This window comes from Arachis stenosperma, chromosome 2, assembly GCF_014773155.1.
Source record: "Arachis stenosperma cultivar V10309 chromosome 2, arast.V10309.gnm1.PFL2, whole genome shotgun sequence".
Classification (NCBI taxonomy): Eukaryota; Viridiplantae; Streptophyta; class Magnoliopsida; order Fabales; family Fabaceae; genus Arachis; species Arachis stenosperma.
The window spans coordinates 79,688,557-79,698,670 of record NC_080378.1 but is presented as its reverse complement, the minus strand read 5'-3'; the positions used below and the strand labels follow the sequence as shown (position 1 = coordinate 79,698,670).

The window sequence follows — 10,114 nt, the reverse complement described above, 5'->3', positions numbered from 1 at the left end:
TTTTTTTGAAAATTAAAATTTGAAAAAAGCACAACGAAAACACGAAAACACACAGAACAAGACAAACCAAAGATCAAACAAGAAAAATTAACAAGAACAACTTGAAGATCAAGGAAGAATAAAGAACACAAATTCGAAAATTTAAATGAAAATATAAATTATGCAATTGACACCAAACTTAAAATATGAAACTAAACTCACATAAAAATTAAAAATTAATAAGGAAAAAAAATAATATTTTTGAAAAATTTATGAAAAGAAAATAAAGGACTCAGATTTAATGACTCTATAGCATCAAAAATAAATTATTCCTAATCTAAGTAAAAAAATAAACCTTTAGTTATTCAAACTCGAACAATCCCCGGCAACGGCGCCAAAAACTTGGTGCACGAAATTGCAATCACACTTTTGCAATCCGTACAACTAATCAGCAAGTGCACTGGGTCATCCAAGTAATACGTTACGTGAGTAAGGGTCGAATCCCACGGAGATTGTTAGTTTGAAGCAAGCTATGGTTATTTTGTAACTCTTAGTCAGGATATAATATCAATAATAATTTTTAGTTTTAATTGTAAAAAGTCAAAGGGCATAAAATAAATACTTGTTATGCAGTAATGGAGAATATGTTGGAGTTTTGAAGATGCTTTGTCTTCTGAATCTCTGCAACATACTACTTTCTTACTTTCAAAAATTGCAAGGCTCCTTCCATGGCAAGCTGTATGTAGGGCATCACCATTGCCAATGGCTACTTCCCATCCTCTCAGTGAAAATGGTCCAAATGCTCTGTTGCAGCACGGCTAATCATCTGTTGGTTCTCGATCATGTCGGAATAGAATCCATTGATTCTTTTGCGTTTGTCATCACGCCTAACACTCGCGAGTTTGAAGCTCGTCACAGTCATCCGATCCCAGAATCCTACTCGGAATACCACAGAGAAGGTTTAGACTTTCCGAATTCTCATGAATGCCGCCATCAATTCTAGCTTATACCACGAAGATTCTGATTAAGGAATCTAAAAGATACTCATTCAATCTGATATAGAACGGAGGTGGTTGTCAGGCACACGTTCATGGATTGAAGAAGGTGATGAGTGTCACGGATCATCACCTTCTTCATAGTGAAGCACGAATGAACATCTTAGATAAGAACAAGTGTGTTTGAATGGAAAACAGAAATAATTGCATTAATTCATCGAGACGCTGCAGAGCTCCTCACCCCCAACAATGGGGTTTAGAGACTCATGCTGCCAAAAGGTACAAATTTCAGATCTAAAAATGTCATGAGATGCAAAATAAGTCTCTAAAAGTTGTTTAAATACTAAACTAGTACCCTAGGTTTACAGAAAATGAGTAAAATAAGATAATTGGTGCAGAAATCCACTTCTGGGGCCCACTTGGTGTGTGCTAGGGCTGAGACTTAAGCTTTTCACGTGCTTGGGCTATTTCTGGAGTTGAACGCCAGGTTGTAACCTGTTTTTGGCGTTGAACTCCAACTTGCAACCTGTTTCTGGTGCTGAACGTCAGACTACAACATGGAACTGGTGTTGAACGCCAATTTATGTTATCTATCTTGGCGCAAAGTATGGAATATTATATATTGCTGGAAAGCCCTGGATGTCTACTTTCCAACCCAATTGAGAGCGCGCCAATTGGACTCATGTAGCTCCAAAAGTTTCATTCTGAGTGCAGGGAGGTCAGAATCCAACAGCATCAACAGTCCTTTTTCAGCCTAAATCAGATTTTTGCTCAGCTCCCCCAATTTCATCCAGAAAATACCTAAAATTATAGAGAAACACACAAACTCATAGTAAAGTCCAGAAATATGAATTTTTCCTAAAAACTAATAAAATTATACTAAAAACTAACTAAAACATAATAAAATCTACATGAAATTACCCCCAAAAAGCGTATAAAATATCCGCTCATCAGTGTTACACACCAAAACAACTCAAGGGTGAATATGGGAGGCTAAGTTTGGTATTCCACCAAATAGTTCATTAAGAAGATATTGCAACCCTCAGCATGATCACTAACTAGCTCCAAACAATCAGAGAAACTACTTAACAACTGTCTAATTTCTAGTTCATAGTTTGTTTTCCAATTGAAAAAAGGAATAATACTTGGAATTTTTGCATGTATTTAAAGTACTGCATAAGGCAAGGAACTAAGTTTGGTGTTCCCACACCAACTTAACTTCAAAAAAATCACAAGCATACATGCATGCTAACTATCTTTCAAGTACTTGGGGAACAAGCAACTTCCAATTATTTTATAGGAAAACACTCAATCTCTTGGAAGGAACGCACACCATCAGCCAAGGAGAGAAAGAAGAACACAAAAGCTGAGGATGGTGGTGACAGAGAGGAAATAAATAAGCTCTAAGAGGTTGTATTGTTACTTAACTGTGTATACTTTGAAATATTCAATTTGGAAGTCTGAATGTACCCCTACAAAAGAGTCAGCTTTAGTCATTTGCATTTCTTGTTCTATTTTCTTTACTTCTGCCATAAGTGTGCTAGCCTAGGTGTGTGTGCTTCACTTCTACTTTGCTTAAATGTATGTCTTGTCCCCTTTTCAATTGAATAAAAGAAAATGTTTGAAACAGAGGAAGTGATTGTCCAAGTTAGTAGGATATAGAATAAGGGTAAATGGTGGTTAATGCCTTGATTGTTTAGTAAGCTCACCAATAAAAACAAAAGGGGTAAATGTCCTCATTAGGGAGAAACTAGTTGCTGTTTATGGAACCCTTGAAAATAACAAAGCCTTGGAAGAAAGAAAGAACAAATAGGAAAACAAGAAAAGCCAACGTTGGAGGAAAAGTTGGACCTCCAACAACGGCAGCCCCAACATTGGCAAACAAAAAAAATGAAAGAAATAATGAATAAGCTAGGCACCAATAGCTTAAACCTTAAGACACATGCCAGTGGTGTCTGTGTACTAGGATCTGCTTGGATGAATAGGTTCTAAGGAGTGTTTTAACACTTGGTAACTTGGGTTAACTAACCCGGGATTATCAACCAAAAGTTCATTATCAAGAGCAACCTAGTTACAAGGCATCTAGTAACCCAAAGGTGTTGGGCACCAATGTCTATAGGATGAAATTTGAGCCAAGTGTCTGTAGTGTGTATGTGATGAGGAGAGGCTTGAGTTAGTAGGTCCGAGGGGTGCCTCATCACCCAACACCTTGAGCTATCTAGGTCGGGAGTGTTGACTGAAAACTTATTTAAAAAGTTGCCTCAACACAGAACACTGAGCTACAAATAAAGACCAAGTTTCTAAGTGAAAAAGCAAACACCAAGGATCAATAAATAACTAGGGTCATAGCAGCATCTTAGTTGGAACTTAGAAGGACATCTTGGTGCACAAAATTGTGATCGCAATGGCTCCAACAACTTGGTACGCGCAATTGTAATATCACTCTTTTTCACAACCTCACACAACTAACCAGCAAGTGCACTGGGTCATCCAAGTAATAAACCTTACGTGAGTAAGGGTCGATCCCACGGAGATTATAGGCTTGAAGCAAGCTATGGTCACCTTATAAATCTCAGTCAGGCGGATTCAAATGGTTATGGAGTTTTAATAATTAAAGGATAAATAAAACATAAAATAAAGATAGAGATACTTATGTAATTCATTGGTGAGAATTTCAGATAAGTGCATAGAGATGCTTTGTTCCTGTTGAATCTCTGCTTTCCTACTGCCTTCATCCAATCCTTCATACTCCTTTCCATGGCAAGCTGTATGTTGGGCATCACCGTTGTCAATTGCTACTTAATGGTCCAAATGCGCTGTCACTGCACAGCTAATCATCTGTCGGATCTCGATCATGTTGGAATAGAATCCAGTGATTCTTTTACGTCTGTCACTATGTCCAACACTCGCGAGTTTGAAGCTTGTCACAGTCATCTCTTTCCAGATCCTACTCAGAATACCACAGACAAGGTTTAGACTTTCCAGATCTCAAGAATGGCCGCTAATAATTCTAGATTATACCACAAAGATTCTGATCTTTCGGAATGAAGGCTAAGAGATATACGCTCGATCTAAGGTAGAACGGAAGTGGTTGTCAGGCACGCGTTCATAGGTTGAGAATAGTGATGAGTGTCATGGATCATCACATTCATCATGTTGAAGTGCAAGTGAATATCTTAGAATAAGAATAAGCTGAATTGAATAGAAAATAGTAGTAATTGCATTAATACTCGAGGAACAGCAAAGCTCCACATCCTTAATCTATGGTGTGTAGAAACTCCACCGTTGAAAATACATAAGTAATGAAGGTCCAGGCATGGCCGTGAGGCCAGCCCCCAATGTCTAAGATCGCATAAACTGATCAAAGATAGATGCCAAGATTCCAAGATGAAAATACAATAGTAAAAGGTCCTATTTATAATGAAACTAGCTACTAGGGTTTACAGAAGTAGGTAAATGGTGCAGAAATCCACTTTCGGGGCCCACTTGGTGTGTACTTGGGCTGAGCATTGAGCTTTATACGTGTGGAGGGTTCTCTTGGAGTTAAACGCCAGCTTTTATGCCAGTTTGGGCGTTTAACTCTGGTTTGTAACGTGTTTCTGGCGTTTAACTTCCGAATAGGGCAGAGAAGGGGCATTTGAACGCCAGTTTGCATCGTCAAAACTCGAGCAAAGTATGGACTATTATATATTGCTGGAAAGCTCTGGATGTCTACTTTCCAATGAAATTGAGAGCACACCATTTAGAGTTCTGTAGCTCCCACTTCGAGTGCAGGGAGGTCAGAATCCAACAGCATCAGCAGTCCTTTTTTCAGCCTCTGAATCAGATTTGTGCTCAGGTCCCTCAATTTCAGCCAGAAAACACCTGAAATCACAGAAAAACACACAAACTCATAGTAAAGTCTAGAAATATGAATTTTGCATAAAAACTAATAAAAACATCCCAAAAAGTAGCTAGATCCTACTAAAAACTACCTAAAAACAATACCAAAAGGCGTATAAATTATCCGCTCATCACAATGCCAAACTTAAATTATTGCTTGTCCCCAAGCAACTGAAAACAAAATAGGATAAAAAGAAGAGAATATACAATGAATCCTACAGTATCAATGAAACTTAGTCCTAATTAGATGAGCGGGGCTTGTAGCTTTTTGCTTCTGAAAAGTTTTGGCATCTCACTTTTTCCTTTGAAATTCAGAATGATTGGCATCTATAGGAACTTAGAATTTTAGATAGTGTTATTGATTCTCCTAGTTCAGTACGTTGATTCTTGAACACAGCTACTTTATGAGTCTTGGCCGTGACCCTAAGCACTTTGTTTTCCAATATTACCATCGGATACATAAATGCCACAGACACATAACTGGGTGAATCTTTTCAGATTGTGACTCAGCTTTGCTAAAGTCCCCAGTTAGAGGTGTCCAGAGTTCTTAAGCACACTTTTTTGCTTTAGATCACGACTTTAACCACTCAGTCTCAAGTTTTTCACTTGGACCTGCATGCCACAACCACATGATTAGGGAGAGCTTGATTTAGCCGCTTAGGCCTGGATTTTATTCTCTGGGCCCTCCTATCCATTAATGCTTAAAGCCTTGGATCCTCTTTTTTTACCCTTACCCTTTGGTTTTAAGGGCTATTGGCTTTTTCTGCTTGTTTTTTTCTTTCTCTTTTTTTTTTGCCATTTTTTTCGTTTCTCTCTTTTTTTTCACTGCTTTTTCTTGCTTCAAGAATTAATTTCATGATTTTTCAGATTATCAATAACATTTTTCTTTGTTCATCATTCTTTCAAGAGCCAACAATTTTAACATTCATAAACAACAAGATAAAAAATATGCACTGTTCAAGCATTCATTCAGAAAATAAAAAGTATTGCCACCACATCAAAATAATTAAATTAGTTTCAAGATAAAATTTGAAACCAAGTACTTCTTGTTCTTTTGTAATTAAGCACATTTTTCATGTAAGAGAGGTGAAGGATTCATGGAGTTATTCATAACTTTAAGACATAGACACTAGACACTAATGATCATGTAGTGAAGACACAAACATAGATAGAACATACAGCATAAAGCCGAAAAATAGAAAATAAATAGACAAGGAGATTAAGGAATGAGTCCACCTTAGTGAGGGTGGCGTCTTCCTCCTCTTGAAGAACCAATGGTGCTCTTGAGCTCCTCTATGTCTCTTCTTTTCCTTTGTTGCTCCTCCCTCATAGCTCTTTGATCTTCTCTAATCTCATGGAGAATGATGGAGTGCTCTTGGTGTTCCACCCTTAATTGGTCCATGTTGTAACTCAAGCTTTCCAAAGAAGTGTTGAGTTGCTCCCAATAATTATGTGGAGGAAAATGCATCCCTTGAGGCATCTCAAAGATTTCTTAATGAGGGACTTCCTCATGCTCTTGTTGAGTGCCATGAATGGGCTTTCTAGTTTGCTCCATCTTCTTCTTAGTGATGGGCTTGTCCTCTTCAATAAGGATGTCTCCCTCTATGACAATCCCAGCTGAATAGCAAAGGTGACATATGAGGTGAGGAAAGGCTAATCTTGCCAAAAGTGAGGACTTGTCAGCCACCTTGTAGAGTTCTAAAGGTATGATTTCATGAACTTCTACTTCCTCTCTAATCATGATACTATGGATCATGATGGCCTGATCCACAGTTACCTCAGATCAGTTGCTAGTGGAAATGATAGAGCGTTGGATGAACTCCAACCATCCTCTAACTACAGGCTTAAGATCCAGTTTTTTCAATTGAACCGGGATGCCTCTTGAGTCTCTTTTCCATTGAGCTCCTTCTACACATATGTCCATGAGGACTTGGTCCAACCTTTGATCAAAGTTAACCCTTCTAGTGTAGGGGTGTGCATTTTCTTCTATTATTTGCAAGTTGAACGCTAGCCTCACATTTTTTGGACTGAAATCTAAGTATTTTCCCCGAACCATTGTAAGCCAATTCTTTGGGTTTGGGTTCATACTTTGATCATGGTTCCTAGTGATCCATGCGTTTGCATAGAACTCTTGAACCATTAAGATTTTGACTTGTTGAATGGGGTTGACAAGAACTTCCCAACCTATTCTTCAGATCTCTTGTCGGATCTCCAGATATTCTCCCCTTTTGAGCCTAAAAGGGACCTCAGTGATCACCTTCTTCTTGGCCACAACTTCATAGAAGTGGTCTTGATGGACCTTTGAGATGAATCTCTCCATTTTCTATGACTCAGAGGTGGAGGCAGTTGCCTTCCCTTTCCTCTTTCTAGAGGTTTCTATGGCCTTAGGTGCCAAAAATAGTTATGGAAAAATAAAAAGCAATGCTTTTACCACACCAAAATTAAAATATTTGCTCGTCCCCGAGCAAAAAAAGAAAGAAAAATGTAGAAGAAAACGAAAATGGAGGAGATGAAGGGTGTATAGGGTTCGGCCAAGAGGGGAAGAAGGTGTTTGTGATGTGTGAAAATTAAGGGGTGAATGGGGGCATTTATAGGGAGAGTGGCCAAATGATTTGGGTTGGTTTGGGAGGGAAATTGTTTTGAATTTTGAAGGTGGGAGGGGTTTTTGGAGAAGAGTTAAGGAAGTGATTGGTGAAGGGTATTTGGGAAAGAGTGTTGTAGAAAGGTGTGAAGAGGAGAGAGAGTGAGTTGAGGTTGTTGGGGATCCTGTGGGGTCCACAGATCCTGAAGGGTCAAGGAATTCTTCATCCCTGCTCCAATTGGGCGTTCACAACGCCTTAGAGTACAATTCTTGTGTTTAAACGCCAGTTTGCTGCCCTGTTCTGGCGTTTAAATGCCAGCTTTCCTTCCTGTTCTGGTGTCTAAACACCAGTTTGTTGCCCTGTTCTGGCGTTTAAACCCCAGTCTGATGCCCTATTCTAGCATTTAAACGCCCAGAAAGGTGCCAAATTGGGCGTTTAAACACCCATTTTGCTACCCTTACTGGCATTTAAACACCAGTAAGTCCTTCCTCCAGGGTGTGCTATTTTCAATGCTATTTTTTATTTTCTTCTTTATTTTTGTAATTATTTTTGTGACTTCACATGATCATCAACCTAAAAGAAAGCAAAATAATATAGATAAAATTAAAATAAAATTGGGTTGCCTCCCAATAAGCGCTTCTTTAATGTCAATAGCTTGACAGTGAGCTCTCATGGAGCCTCACAGATGATCAGAGTATGGTTGAGGTCTCTCAACACCAAACTTAGAGTTTAGTTGTGGCCTCCAAACACCAAACTTAGAGTTTGAATGTGGGGGCTCTGTTTGACTCTGTATTGGGAGAAGCTCTTCATGCTTACTCTCCATGGTTACAGATGGAGAACCTTGAGTCTTTATTACAAGGCATTCTTCATTCACATGAAGGATCAACTCTCCTCTGTCAACATCGATCACAGCTCTTGCTGTGGCTAGGAAGGGCCTTCTAAGGATGATCGATTCATTCTCATCCCTCCTAGTGTCTAGGATTATGAAATCAGCAGGGAAGTAAAGGCCTTCCACCTTCACTAGCACGTCCTCTTCTAGTCCATAAGCCTTTTTCATAGATTTATCTGCCATCTCTAATGAGAATTTGGCAGCCTATACCTCATAGATTTCCAGTCTCTCCATTACGGAGAGGGGCATCATGTTTATCCCTGACCTCAGGTCACACAGAGCCTTCTCAAAGGTCATGGTGCCTATGGTACAGGGAATTAAGAATTTACCAGGATCCTATTTCTTTTGAGGTAAATTTTGCTGAACCAATGTATTCAGTTCATTGGTGAGCAAGGGAGGCTCTTCCTCCCAAGTCTCATTACCAAACAGTTTGGCATTCAGCTTCATGATTGCTCCTAAATATTGGGCAACTTGCCCTTCAACAATGTCTTCATCCTCTTCAGAAGATGAATAGTCATTAGAGCTCATGAATGGTAAAAGGAGGTCCAAGGGAATCTCTATGGTCTCTGTATGAGCCTCAGATTCCTTTGGTTCCTCATTAGGGTATTCCTTACTGACCATTGGACGTTTCCTGAGGTCTTCCTCATTGGGATTCACGTCCTCCTCCTTCTCTAAGGTTTTGACCATGTTGATTATATCAATGGCATTGCACTCTCCTTTGGGATTCTCTTCTGTATTGCTTGGGAGAGTGCTAGGAGGAATTTCAATAACCCTTTTACTAAGCTGGCCCACTTGTGCCTCCAAATTTCTAATAGAGGATCTTGTTTCAGCCATGAAACTAAGAATGGCCTTAGATAGATCAGAGACTATATTTGCTAAGCTAGAAGGATTCTGCTTGGAATGCTTTGTCTGTTGCTGAGATGATGATGGGAAAGGTTTGTTATTGCTAAACCTGTTTCTTCCACCATTGTTATTATTGAAGCCTTGCTTCTGTTGATCCTTCCATGAAAAATTTGAATGATTTTTCCATGAAGGATAATAGGTGTTGCCAAAGGCTTCACCCATGTAATTCACCTCAGCCATTGCAGGATTCTCAGGATCAGAAGCTTCTTCTTCAGAAGATGCTTCTTTAGTATTGTTGGATGCATTTTACAATCCATTCAGACTCTGAGAGATCATATTAATTTGTTGGGTCAATATTTTGTTCTGAGCCAGTATGGCATTCAGAGCATCAATTTCAAGAATTCCTCTCTTTTGAGGCGTCCCATTACTCACAGGATTCCTCTTAGAGGTATACATGAATTGGTTATTTGCAGGCGTTTTCTTTAGGTGAATGGATCTACCTACAGAGTGGTCCAGTGACATCTTAGAAAATTCAGACAGACCATCATAGAATATATATAATGTGGTCCATTCTGAAAGCATATCAGAAGGACACTTTTTGGTTAGCTGCTTGTATCTTTCCCAAGCTTTATAGAGGGACTCACCATCTTTTTGTTTGAAGGTTTGAACATCCACTCTAAGCTTGCTCAGCTTTTGAGGAGGAAAGAACTTGGCTAAGAAACTCGTGACCAACTTATCCTAAGAGTCCAGGCTATCTCTGCGTTGTGAGTCTAACCATGTTCTAGCTTTGTCTCTTACAGCAAAAGGGAAAATCATAAGCTTGTAGACTTCAGGATCAACTTCATTGGTCTTAACAGTATCACAGATCTGCAAGAACTCAGTTAAAAACTGATAAGGATCTTCTGATGGAAGTCTGACATTGGGATTTTTGCTAGTAAAGAATT

The 10,114-nt window shown here is 39.0% G+C and overlaps 1 non-coding gene across 1 annotated transcript; it reads left to right on the top strand.

The window, feature by feature from the left end:
• The first annotated feature begins 9,746 nt into the window (after positions 1-9,746).
• Positions 9,747-9,854, top strand: LOC130964152 (small nucleolar RNA R71). Its single transcript, XR_009080259.1, has one exon. It is a non-coding gene; the product is annotated as a small nucleolar RNA R71 (small nucleolar RNA).
• Positions 9,855-10,114: the final 260 nt, after the last annotated feature.